Source organism: Neopelma chrysocephalum, unplaced genomic scaffold, assembly GCF_003984885.1.
Source record: "Neopelma chrysocephalum unplaced genomic scaffold, ASM398488v2 Primary Assembly neopelma1_66, whole genome shotgun sequence".
Lineage (NCBI taxonomy): Eukaryota > Metazoa > Chordata > Aves > Passeriformes > Pipridae > Neopelma > Neopelma chrysocephalum.
Genome location: NW_020897725.1, coordinates 8,489,466 through 8,503,024, shown reverse-complemented (window position 1 = coordinate 8,503,024; position 13,559 = coordinate 8,489,466). Strand labels below are relative to the sequence as shown.

Sequence of the window (13,559 nt, the reverse complement as noted above, 5' to 3'; positions counted from 1 at the left end):
GCCGGCTCGGCGCGCCTGCGCACTCACCTGCTGCTGGCCGCCCCCCCGCCCCCCCGGTACATCCGGGTCAGCGCACGCCCGCCCGCACGGCCGGTGCCCGCGGTGCTGCGCGGCCGCTCCCCCCCCTCCCCCGCTCCCCCCTCCCCGCGCGCGCTCCCGCCGCCCGCCCGCGCGCGCTCCCGGCGCGCCCCCGCCACCCGCGCGCGCGCCCGCCCCGTCCCGTCCCGACGCTACTCCGGCCGAGCGGGGGAGGCGGCGGATCCCGCTCCCGCTCCGCATCCCGATCCCGCTCCCAGTGTCCCGCTCCGGATCCCGCTCCCGGCTCGGTGAGTGCCCAAGGCGGGCGGGGCGCTCGCTGCCGCCTCTGCCGCCGCCGCATCCCCCGCGCGTTCCCACATCCCGCGACCCCCGCCCCGTCCCCGCGGGGCCCCCCCCATTCCCCGCCCGGCTCCGGCTGTTGCTCTCCCCGCTCCCCCACGGCCCCTCCGCAACTTCTCCCGTCCCGCGCCCCCTCCTCGCCCCGCGGCCGCCGCTCCCTGCCCGGGGCAACCACGCGGGTCGCCGGGGCCGGACCGCCCTCTCCGGGGCTTCCCCGGCGGCTCCTTGCCCCCGGTCCTGGGCACAGGATCCGGATTGCTCCCGGTGCGGCTCCCCCGGGATGCAGGTGGTGCCGCGGGATGCGGGGATGCGGTGACAGTGTTAACGGATAACGGGAGCGGCGGGAGGGGGAAACCTCTGGAGGGGGCGCCTGCAACCTCTCGGAGTGTGGCTGAAACATGCGGCGAGTTAAGCAGAATATACAGGAATCGTTGCGAATTTGCCGTGGTTAGGGTGTATCCTGCAGTGCTGTGATGCTGGGACTGTGATTCCAGGTGGGGTTAAGGTGAATTTGGAGTCTGTAGCAGAAGGGTGTTGTTTCTAATCTGCTCATTAAATAAGCGATAAAATCAAATTTTAATTGCATTATAATTTTCCCCCATGCAATTCAAGAATAAGGATGCATGCATCTTAATTTTCTTGTGTTACTTTTTAGTCTGGTGTCGTGTCTTGCGTGGCAATAAAATACGAGAAGTTTCTTCACAGAAACATTTCAGATACCAAAGAAATCAAGAGACTGTGTGTTATGAAGCTTTTTAAAGTGTTCTTTATTTCCTTTAGCTGTTCCATAGCATCAGCATCCTGGATCCAAATGTCAGCAAGTGTGACAGCTGTCATACTGCTGTGATTGTAGAGTCTCAGGAACATTTAAAATCTGTCACTCTGAGTTTCTGATAACATAGTATGGAGATATAAGTGTTGATTAGCGTGCATGTTAATCCTCAAACCAGTAAAACATTTTCTAGATTGATCTAATAATCTGTGTTCTTCCTTATTACTGTTTTTGATGCAAATAAAATTGCAAAGTCTGTTTTGCTCAAATTCTCTCCCCCCTCGCTGACACAGAGTTTTCTTTCTTTGTGCTCTGACTACTTGGACCTTAAATGCAGCTTTAAGCTAATGAGCATTTTCTACAGTAGGTTGTGGCAGATATGGGTGTTGGACAGGAGACATACAGTAATTAGCCTGAGGTTACTGTTGTCAAGGTTGGAACATGGATCCAAACTTAAAAGGTTCCACCTGACAAGTATCTTTGTTCAGCAAGGTGCATTGTTTTGCAGAATGTATCTTCACTTCTGTGTGGCAAGTTTTAGCAGCAAAACCCTAAACCCCATGAATAAGATATTGCTGTTCCATGAAGTTGGAGTGTTTCTTGCCTGGCAATACAGAGAGTGTGCCATTGTTGAAACAGAAGCTTTCAGTAGGAGAGCAGATATCTTTTTATCCCAGTCAGACTGTCAGATTTCTTACTGCATATATTGGCTGTCAGAGAGCAGGGGCTGTAGAAAGAAGTGATCCCAGAATCTGTTTTAAAATACCCCTGTCAAGATTTACCACGGTTGTATGAAAGTGAGGAATGAATTTGATCCCATCTGTTATACAACTTCCATTTGTCATCAGGTGCTCTAGATTTTCTTCCTTGTTTGCAGTTTAGCTGGGGCCACCTGAGGGGACAGATTATTGAAGAGATTGTCTTCTGAAAGTTTTTACCTCTTCCCTGTGAAACCTTCCCTGTGAGAACCTCGCCGGCTGTGGAACCCTGGTGTCAGCCAGTTCTGTTCTTGCATACAAAACTGCCCTGTCCCCTTATCTGAGCTTTGCGGGAGTCTTAATGTCTGGGTAAAGAGAAAAAAAAGAAACAATTTTTTGTTGTGTCTCTCAGTAGTTATATATTTTTGTGAAGTAATTGATTTTGAAATTAATTGAACACAATGGTTTAAGGGGGGGACCTTAAGGTGTTTGTCAGCAGACTTCTAATGGTGCTTACTAAACACTTGGAATTAGTACTGTAAAGAGACAGAAGGGTGGGGAATATTTGTATTGCAAACTACTGAATTATTGAGTAATACAGTAACAGAAATTGGCTCTGTCATTTGGAAAAGCATAAGTAGGGGCTGCTTTGGATTTCTGTAGCTGCTTTGGCATGGTAAACATAAATGAGGGTTTTTTTCCCCTTGCTGTGTATCTTGGAGAATACAGACACACAAATAGCCTGAAGTCCCCTTTTTTTCTGTGCCTGGCTGCCAGCTGGGGGCATAGATGGAACCAACGCATATCCTGTAGTGGAGGGCAAAATTAAAGCTTTTGTGCAAGGAGTTGGATTTGTTTCTTAAGCAGGTTTATGTGTGGCTGTTTTAGGGTTTTGGGGTTTTCTTTAGGAAATAATGGCACTAATATAAGTCAAGGTTATCACCTTTGCCTTTGTTCTTCATAAAGGCTTGTTCTCTTTAATTGTACGAAGAGTTTTTGTCATTGATGTAGATGGGCATAAGTTGAGAAGAATGCCTCCTGTTCTTTAAGGTAATGTTAACTACCCTGAAGTATATTATAAATCAATTTTATGAGACACACTCATCTTAAAAATGTTTGAAAATATATCTTCAAAGCTGAAATATTTTGAGTGTTGTCAAATTGCATCTCATGGATTATCAGCTGTCAAGCAAATGTGCTACAGGCAAGGCATGCAGCTTGTATGTGAATATATGTGCTGAATCCGCACAAGGCTTGAATGTCAGTGCCAACTCCTGTGCTTAGTACCAGGATGCAGAGAGTCATCCTGGTAGTCATTTTGGTCCAACTGAATCCCTCCAGTCTATCAACATGGCTTCAAGAGGGGGTGAGAGTGTGGGGACTGAGGATATGAAGGAAACTGTGCTTGGATTGGAAAGAGTTAAGGGCTGGGACTGTGAAGCATTGGCACCACGTTCTAGCTGTGGCACCTGAAATGCATACATCAATTAGGCAGGGTAAGAATTGTTTCGAACAGTTTTCCAGCTGCAAATGATGGCCACTTGTATGAACCATTTGACGTCTTTTCTAATCCCATTTGTTTCTGATTATCAAGAGCAATTCTAAATAAATTGATGGTCCTTTTGCATACCTCATAGGTTGTCCTTTATTATTAATCTGTGACCGTATAAACTTAGGAGTATTAGTATTTATTTTCTTCCTTGTGATTGTGGAAAATATAACACCTCTAACCAAATGTAGAGAAGTTTACATTTCTCTGCAAGTTTATGAAGAAAGGGGCTTATTTGATCACTTTTAATTTCAGGATCTCTTATAAAATCACCTCAGTTTCCCCCCATCTGTGATTCAGGAATGTTCTCTCGAGTGCCACAAGTTGGCTGCTGCAGCTGGCAGAGTGTTTCCAACTCTCTAAAATTTGCTGAGAGCAATAGGCTCTTATATAGGCGCTGTTTTACATTTGCAGTTCCAGTGCTTACTGGGGATATGTGTGTTGCAATTATATAAACAGCAGAGCTTGACAGAAACTAACAACAAACAATGAGCAGTTTTAGAATTGACTAGGTAGGTAACACTGAAAGTATTTTTAGTTACAGCACTTTCTCCTGTGTTCCCCATCCCCTGTGGTTTTAATTTCATTCTCCTTTTCAGAAATGGCATTTTGTCCTCTCCGTCACGTGAAGGTCTGATGCACAGAGAATACCTTCACTGTGGAAACAGTGAAACTAGTTACAGGCAAAGCATATTGAAAGGTGCAGGCAAAATGGTGCATTCTTTCGCCTTTGACTCATGATCATTTGAATTTCAGGGTACTTGTAAGACAGTCATAGTTGTGAGGTAAGGGCTGACACCGTCCCGCTCAGTGTGTGTATGTGGCTTATGAACTCAAATCTACTGTTACAACCGTTGTCATCTGGTTGTGCTACCCTCTTCTTTTACTGTTGCTACTGAATCAGGTGGTATTGATGAAATATTGAGTAATTTATTTTTGGTTAACTCTGAAAATGTTAATACTGGCCATTAAAGTGATTTGTAAAGAACTTTCGGTACCAGACTTATTATTTTTGAGTGTTCTTTAGTGTTACTTTTTCAGCACCTAGAAAAAGAATTTTTATGTTTCTAGTACCTAGACAAGTATTGACTAATTTGTGTGTCTTGGGAAAGACTGTTTGCCTTATTTGTACTAACCTAAAGTTCTAATCTGGCATTTGGAGAATGGTATATGGCTGATCAAATCCACCATTTTTCCCTATTACATGAAATTGTAGTGGAACAGTAGGAAAAACTGGGGACTAAATACCTCTGAAACATATAGATTGTACTTATGTACAATTTTTCAAGCATATAAAACTAATTTCCTCTAATAATGCTTGTATGGGAGGATATATTTTTATTCTTTTACTCCTGCTTAGGATGCTGTAAGTTTGTGGTCTTGATTACTCAAGTGTTTGACCTATTCTCTGGCTTGTATCTACAGCACTTGGGATTCCCAGGTGGTCCCTGTACAAGCAGTGTGATTGGTCTGGGACAGCTTAGCTTGTGAGATTGAGTGCATTCAGTTTGGTGTGGCTGTAGTTACAAAAATAGCGTGCCTTGCAAAACAGGCCTTCTGTCTGCCACCCACACCAAAACCTAAAGCTTGATCCTGTAGGCAGTTAATACGTTTGTCTGGGAGGCTGATTCCATCAGCAAATGCTTTACCTGAAATGGGTGTCCACCAGGCAAAAAAGAAATCTTGTATCGGTAATCACTTTATATGTAAGAAAGTGCAGCAGAACACTGTCCTAGATACATTTTTAAAAGCTCTTTTTACTTCAGACTACAGGGCTTAACTGTTCCCCGGTAGCAGGAGGCTGTTCTGTGAGCAAATTCTGTTTAACTGGCGTAGTTCAAAAGACTCTTAAATTCAGCCATGAGGCAATTCTGGTTCTCCTTCAGTACTAGATGATTAAATTAAATGGAGTGTTAACGTGAGTAACTTTTTCTGGTGTACTACACAAGGTAATAGATGAGTTCCTGGGAGCCTTAGTTGTAAATTAGCTGACTGGAAAGCCCCGTTTCTGTGACTAGTGGCTGTAGCAGTTCTATAACTTCAAAAGTTACATCTAATTGCGTATTCTTCCAGTCAGGTGTGGCACTGGATGGTGGCTGGTTCTCCTTTCTGTTATAGCAGTCTTGAGGATAACATCCTTACGGAAACTGAATTCTTGCCTTTTTGAGTTGTCAACAAAGGTGTTTGTTTCAGCCTCTGATGCACAAATCAGTTTGACCCTTCTGCTGAAGAAAAAAACAAGGCAGTTTTCTGAATTCTAGCACTGTTATCCTGGAAAAAAATAACAGTTGTAAGAACTAATAAGAAATATATTCATAGCTGTTTTGGGTTTTTTTTTTCCAAAAAACAAACCTTCCTGTTTAGTGTCCCTGAAAGTGAAAATTCTCAGGCAAAGTGTATTCTGGGCATGAAAAGCCAGTTCATTTCTTGTTGCATTTGCATCTTTCATGTGCTGAGGCATACAGTTACTTGAAACTGTTCCTTCCTAAGCTGGAAGTGAAATATGTAACCACTAGACTTCATGAGGCTTCATCTCACAGATAAAATTGCTGACCTTTTATTGTGTAAGGATTGCTTATGGAAGCAGTTAATTGATTTGCTTATGTGTAGAAGCCATATGTGGGGAGATGTGGATTTGTCAGCTGAACGGGCAGTTGAATTGTAATGATAGTTTTGAGATTTTTTGCTATGGCTACTACTTGTAGAAGATTACTTGCTGCTTCTTCCCACGTGTAACTGGCTAACGTCATGTACTCCCGAGCACTAAAACAGTAGATGCTTTGCCTGTTCTTACACTTGCATCTCAAAGTTCAGAGCTGGATTAATTTCTTAGTGGGAAGAGCAGAATAACGTAATCTAGTTGATACCTCGAACCTTGAAGTTTGGAGGACGATTCTACAGGAACTTTCAACTAGCCTAACAAAACCCAAGTTGTTTTCTTACCTTTTCTGAAGTTTCTGGGTTTAGCAGTGTTCAAAGTTGTTATGGAGAAACTATCCATTATTCTGTAATTCTTACTTCTTAATAAACATGGGGTAGAATCATGTCCCAGTGGGGAACTTACTGTATGTGGGACTAGCAGTAAAGTTGAGTAAATGGCAGTGTAGAAGACTATTGATTAAGACCTAATGCTTGAGCAAATAGTGTTATATAATATTGATGCTAATATTTTGTCAGGTTTTCAATGGAATTTCAGTCAAACTACTTCAGTAGCTGCCAGAAGTGAAGCTTGGGAACAGATGTTGTAACAGGAGTCTTAAAATTTGACAGCTCTTCAAATAGCTCTAGTGTGTGTCAGCTTTACAGCAGAGCATTTTTGCAGGGCTGATGCCTCTTGCTTTGCTTTTTCCCCTGTTCCTAGTCCAGGATGGGCCTCAGTATGACCCCATTACAGTCCTGTGAAAACTCATGCTCTAATAAACATGTATCCAGGCAGGCAGCATGGGAGAAGAAATGGGTCTGGATAGAGAGGACTGCTGAGGTGAGGGGTAATGGCAATTAACTAGGAGGAGGAGCAGCTTACTTTGAGCTGAAAGAGGGGAAGAATATTAATTAGAATGTGGAACTGAGTTGAGCCCAAGTTGTTAAAAAAAAAAAAAGGTGGAGAGATTGGGTTGTGAGCTTGCTGGCTGTGTGGAAAGTGTGGGTCATACCCCTTACCCAGCATCCTGGGGACATTGAGGGGAATAGGGACTTGCTGGACAAAGAAAATATGTAAAAGAGAGCTGATGGGTGGGGAAAGATGGAGGAGTAAGAGTAGAAGCTGGGATTTTGTGAAGAAGGCAGATAGGTCTGTTGGACAAGAAACCTGTGATGGTAGAGTCTGAAAATCTGTAAGGAAGGTAGTACAGTGAAATGAAACATAGAGTTTTATCCATTGCCATTATTAGCCAACATGTCTTCACCACTTTATCTTAATATGTAACTGTGAGTGGTAAAAAATGGTGATGTGAGCAAATGGTTCTGATTCTGATCTTGTAACTATGAGGATGAATTGTCTGGGCTCATCTCCTAGTTAAGAACTTGTACTGGGTTTTCCCTGTTAGGCTGGGAAACGGTGCTCAAAAATCAAGACACTGCAGAAAGGAAGCAGCCATGAATACATAATTGTAGGCTATTTCTTACATTAGGACCCTTGCTTCATTTCCCCCCATGAGGTGGCTGGTGCTAGTTTAGTGAACGAGTGCTCAATAGTATGTCTTCATTGCTTTAGACTGTGCCATGCTCTTGCTAGATTGCTCCAGAGATGCAGTTAATTTCCTCATGGGTAGTCTGGTACTGCTTTCTGTAAAGTTATTTATTATCAGAATGGTCTAGTGAGATGAGGAAGTAGTTTACTTCCTATTTTACAGGAGGAGCGGAGGCACAGAGAAGTTCAGTTAGTTTTGCATGATTAGAAATGACTGTAACCTGACTCTTTTTAGAATGGTTTACATGTTGCAGCCATGTCCCCATTGAACTTGCTGCTTTTCTCTTGCTATGGTTCCGTTTTGATACTAAATTCTAACTTCACAGTTGTTTCTTGTGTTTGTTTGTAGTCCCTTTCGACATTTACCTCCCATAATGGAATCGGAGAACACGGCAGCACTCAAGGTCGTGCTGGTTATCTCAGCAACAGCACATGGCCATTCAACAAGGCAAAGTTGTTTCTGGTTTCTTCTTGTGTAAAAATGTTGCTTGAGACATGAGAATAGAGAAATGAGGAAGTATTAATTCTGGCATTGTGTGACTCTCAAGAACTCGCACTCTTGGTGTTAGTAGCTCCTGTAAACATTTGGTATTGATGCATTCCTTAGCAGTACTGTATTCACACAGCTTTAGGGCCAAACTGGCATGTGCTGTAAAAAGATACCTACTTTTAGCATTCAAATATTATAGAAAAGTTAAAGTGATGCTACAACTTTATTAGCAGAATATTGGGCAATGAATTCCTTTCCCCTTTATGCTGAAGGGAGGAGGAACAAGCTGGTTTTTATTTTTCACTTGTGACTCTGTCGTCCACATTGGCCTGTTTAGCTGTTTAATTTTACAGATAGTTCTGTCCTGCTGTAGCCACTGGAGGGGAGAACCCGTAAGTTCTTTGTTTTGTAGAGTCTCGTGTCTTCTGGTGTTTCCCTGTAGAAGAGAAACAACCAAGGCAAGAAGTATAAAGCTGCTGTTCCTTCTGTCAGTAGAACAAAGGGTAAAACCTTTACTACCCTGTTGGATTTCTTGACTTTGTGGTTTTGTTGTTTTATGGTTTTTTTTTTTAATCAGGTGTATGACTCAGTTTTTCTTGTAAGCTTCTTTTTTAAGAGAAATACTATGAATTAGGTTTATGCTGGTTGGAAAACTGTATAGTGTTTAAAAAAAAAAGGAACAAGTGTTTACTCCTGGCTGAAGAAAAGACCAGCAGCCTCTGCTGGTGGAGCTGTGATTTTTGCCTTTTCTTATTAGACCTTCTGTGTTGGCTTAGGTTCAGTTAATATTTGGCTGTTCAACTTTGTATCTAGGAGGACTAGAAACATTTCTCCTGTAGATTAAATTTGGTAGAAACTTGCTTTCTCTTGAAAGCCTGGCATTCATTGCTACCAAATCTCTCTTCAGTCTTAAGGTAGAGATTTTTATCCCCTACTAGGGAAGGGAATGATCACAGGAGTGCTTTTGATCTCAGAAATTGGTCTGGGTTTCTTAGAAGCACATCTGGCTTCTGATGTGATATTTGGAATGTGACAAACATTGATGTTCAAACCTGAGGTGCTTTTATGTGGAAAGGGACATATAAACAAAGACTTTACACAATTAGAACCTTGGGTGCTGTTTCTGGCCTTATGTAGGCTTTTTGTGTGTTTAGTTATGTGATCTATCAGTTCTACCCACCTTTACCTTTGTCGGTGGATTTATTCAATTTAAGTCTCTTCAGTTCAAGTAGGAATCGTAGTGACACTTTAAAAGAACACCAAGTGCAGCATGCTGAAGCATAGCTTCGTGTGGGTGAGTCAGGAGAGAGCTGGAGTAGCAGCACTAAAAAGAAAAGGAAGTACAGTCATGATAAAACTTTTATTTAAAAAGGAAAAAAAACCCAAAAGCAAATCAACAGCCATCTGTCTCCAGAGAATGGGACTCAAGAAAGTTTGTATCTTAGTTAGTCTCATGTGTATAGATTTTTGTAGGGGTGTGTGTGTATGTATATATATATATGTAAAACCACATGTACACCCGTGTACTTGCATGTGTGTTCACACACTGTGCATGTAGTTGGCTATATCATGTCTCAGTACAGTACCCAAGCAGGGCAGTTTGTATCCGAAGCAAATTTGAGCTGATGTGGAACCCACATGTATTTTTAGGAAACCAATATTTTAATTGCTGGCCAAAATACTTCAGTGATTTTTAAGCCTCTATTTTGGTGTACCAGTGATACAGGCTTTGCCTGTGCTCTTGTTCCATCTGTTGAGGGCAGGTCGCCCCTGCCAGGGGACAGGCATTCATACACTCACTCATCAGGGCACGCTGTGTGTCGCTGACAGTTGTCAGGAAATAAAAAATACCAAGTACAATATAGTTCGATTTTTCACAATGTGTTGCATATATAACACTGCCAGAATGATTCAGTGCTGCATAATTTTGTGGTTTTAATGTATATGCAATAGCTTCAGTAAAAGAACTAAAAATCACTTACTAAGTTCAAGTAATTTGGGTTTAGCTTCCACAGTTGTATAGCTATCACTTCCTCAGAGAACATGTCAGCTTTGGTCTTAGCATTTTAGGTTGTTAAAAAAAATATTGCAGGTCAAATGCTTCCTTTAAAATGAAAAGCACAATTGTTGTGCTTAGAATTGGTCTATTTCCTGGTTCTGAATCAGTGTTTGAAAAAAACCCAAAAAAACAGATCAACAAAAAACAACTAAATTATTTACTTTAGCCCTGGTAAAATGTTGTTCTCTGCAAAAGGATTGGGTGTTTTATTTTTATCGTGTGTTGTAAATGAGCACAAATTTCATTTAACAGTTCAAAATATTTCTTAATAACATAATCATAAGAATGATAAACTATTTTTTGTTGGTACTTCAGTGTATCTCTTTTCATGGGCAGTGTTCAGTCTTAATTTGAATTAGTGTTACAACTTTTGGGAGTTCAGAGCCAGAAAAAAATTGAAGACAGTGAGTGAAAGCCTTGTTAGATGTGTCTGAATAGTCATCATAGTACTTTATAAATACCCTAATTCTTTAAAGTAGTTGTGCTTTTGGTAAATTTTTTTTTACTTGATTTAGAGCTGATTTAGTTCAGGTAGTCTTTCCCCCCCCTTATCTTAGGCAGTCCCAGAGCATGAATTTTTACACTTCATCTGCTGCCCTTCACTGAAGGAGGGCACCTCGTAAAAGTTATTTTTTTCTCTTATCAGCCAGTTATTGTGTGTAACACCATCTCTCCCTCACTGCTCTCAGCTGTACTCTGCTTCATAAATTGCTGAGGCTGCTGTTACAGGACTGGCTTGCAGCAGAAACGTGGAGGCTGTGTCCTGCCTGCAGTGCTGCAGTGGAAGTAACTGCAAGGTGGGGTTCATGCTCTTGTTTTACCTCTGGTCGGATAGTTTCACTCTTACTGCTCTGTCCTTTCTAATCCTCCTTTATTTGGCATTTGTGTAGAAAGCTCTTCTTGCTTGTACTTCAGGAAATATCTGACATAGATAACATTCTTTGTGTTTTCTTTTGCTCTTACCAGCCATACTTTTTTGTGCTTTGTGCTCCCCTGAAGGCTCCTAAACCAAAAATTTTAGAGTAACTGCAACTAGTAGAATCTGAGTAGTACAACAGGCTTGGTTGTTATCCTACTGCATGTTTCATTTAGCATCATTAACACTTGTAATCGCCTCTGCAAAGCTGAGGCAAAAACTGCCTGAAAAGGAAATAGTTTTAATTTTGTCTTTGAATTTTCCTTTTTTTCGTAGAATGGATTGGGTTGGAAGGGACCTTAAAGATCACCTAGTTCCAAGCCTCCTGCCCCTCCTCCTGATGGAGCAGGTTCAGGGATTCTGGGATCACGCTCCTTGTAGTCTGTTAATTAGCACTGAGTGCAGGGACAGTCAGGCCAGAAGTCCAGACAGGTTTTGTTTGAATGGTGCTTTGGAATCAGGAATGGCTTGTTGAATAGGATATGGCCTTTTTTTTCATTTTCCCCCTTTATGCTGTGATTCTCAGGGTTTCTCAATACTTGTAATTGGGGCAGACTGTAGTATCTGGTTTGCATTTTTGACAAATTTCCTTTTGGGTCCGAGTAAAGTTTAGAGTGCAGAAGCAAACTTCTCTTCTTTGTGAAGAGCCACGAGCTACTACTTTTTCCCGAAACAGTGCTTCCAGAAAAAAAATAATTCTTACTTTGACAGTGAAACCGATCTTCAAGGTCGATAGTTCAAGTTTCTGTAGTATCATTTGAGAAGAACTAAATTTAGTATCTCCTATTTTGTTTTGTTTTGTTTTTTTTCTGAACTGGGATGAGTAGTGTTTATCATAGGCTGCAAATAATACCTATTGAGAGATACAACTCTCATGTGTTAGTGTCTGGTACTGCCTGAGAATTTATAATGGAATACATTTATACATTTCTTAGTTATATGGGAGTAATTCTGAAAATCTAGATGGACTTTTCTAGTTTGTCTTGAACAAGTTTGAAAAAGGTGATATTCTTTTCTTAGACATGCTGCATTGTTGTTTTAGTAGCTAGCTAGACTTCAAAGAAGTTATTTTGGAAAACATTTGTGAAAGGTACAGCCTCATAACTATCTCATGCTTAATGAGACTTGCGCCTTTTATTATTGACTTACATGTATTTTATCTAAACCTGTGTTTGTAGCAAACTACAGCACATACGAAATTGAAACAATATATTGAGACCTTTGGCTTATCCAGAGCAGAATAGGTGGAAGTGTGTTATCTAATCTATTTGCCTGGTAACAGGGGATCAGTTCTGTCTGTTTATGATGTTTATAAGAAAATTATTACATTTGCATTTGTCTCCTTGCCCGGCTTCTCACTCACTGGAAGGTTTGAATAGAAATGCATATTCTATTGCTTAATGCTTATAAACATAGTATTTATAATACGTCAATATAAAATATATTTTTAAACCACAATATAAAATACTCTGTGCTATGTGAATAATTGTTTCAGAATCCAATAGATGGAGTGTGCAGTCAAAAGTTAAGCTGACATAAACAGCTGTACCAGCTGATCTTGGATGTGATTTCATTGTCTTTGTTGAGATGCTCCAGTCCCAGTTGCTTAATTGTTTTGATCATACAGGTGTGCAGGGTAGGTGGTTTGAAGAGGTCTCTGTGTTTCAGTGTGATGAAATGAACTGTAGTTATATATTGCATAAACAGAAGTTAGTCTAATGGTTGGACTTACTTGCTTCAAGGTAACAGTTTTGCTTGCCCCGCCTATGTACTGGTTGGGCCACACAGAACAGGCTTGTGAAACTGGTCCAGACTTCAAACAAACAGCTTGTGGGGTTGTAGTAGTTTTAAGTAGTGAACTTACCCAGCACTGTTCCAGTTGGTAGAACAGAGGAAATGAGCCAAGAACTGTTTCATCTGCTGGCAGTCATAGCTTAAGATATAATAGGATAAAGCTTTATTTTATTTGAAGTGCTAGAGGGACCAAAGGAAACAAATACAGATCTTAATTTTATACTTTTGAACTTGCTGTGTAGAAAGACATTGTCTTTAAGGCTAGTTGAACTTTCTGCTTTCTCCCATGTGGGGGTGGTTGTTTTTTGTTTTGTTTTTTTTTTTAAATACAGTAATTTCAAGGAATTTGTCTGCATTATTTACTCATTAATGTTAGCGCCTTTCATTTATCTTGGAAATCCTTTGATGAAGTTGTCTGGCTGTGAGGAGCATCAGGTTTTGCTTCTAAGAGGAAAAAAGGTGTGCAGTTCTCTTGTCTGTGTCACTGCAGAAGATGAGCCAAAGAATTGAACTGTGGCCTCTGTCAGTGCTGTATGTTCTCTTGAAGGCAAGGCTTCTCCGTTAAGGACTTTTTTTTCCTTCTGCCGTGGCTTGTTAGCTTTCTAAAAGGAGACCTAAGGATGTGACTCAACCTTGCAGAAGGAAGGAAACATGAAATGTAGGCTGTTCTCCTGTGCTGAACTTACAGCAAACCTTTGCAGAGGGCTCTGCATT

At 41.3% G+C, this 13,559-nt stretch overlaps 1 protein-coding gene across 4 annotated transcripts in view; it reads left to right on the top strand.

Moving 5' to 3' along the window:
• Positions 1 to 13,559, top strand: part of FAM49B (family with sequence similarity 49 member B) — a 96,768-nt gene that overhangs the window by 20,509 nt on the left and 62,700 nt on the right. For 2 of the 4 annotated variants that reach the window (XM_027684460.1, XM_027684462.1), the window contains exon 1: positions 212 to 326. The exons of 1 other annotated variant lie outside the window; for it this stretch is intronic. The gene's annotated coding sequence lies outside the window, so the exon portion shown is untranslated. Of the gene's footprint in view, positions 1 to 211; positions 327 to 13,559 lie in introns of those variants that run through there. One more of the 4 variants, XM_027684458.1, reaches the window with a different exon arrangement.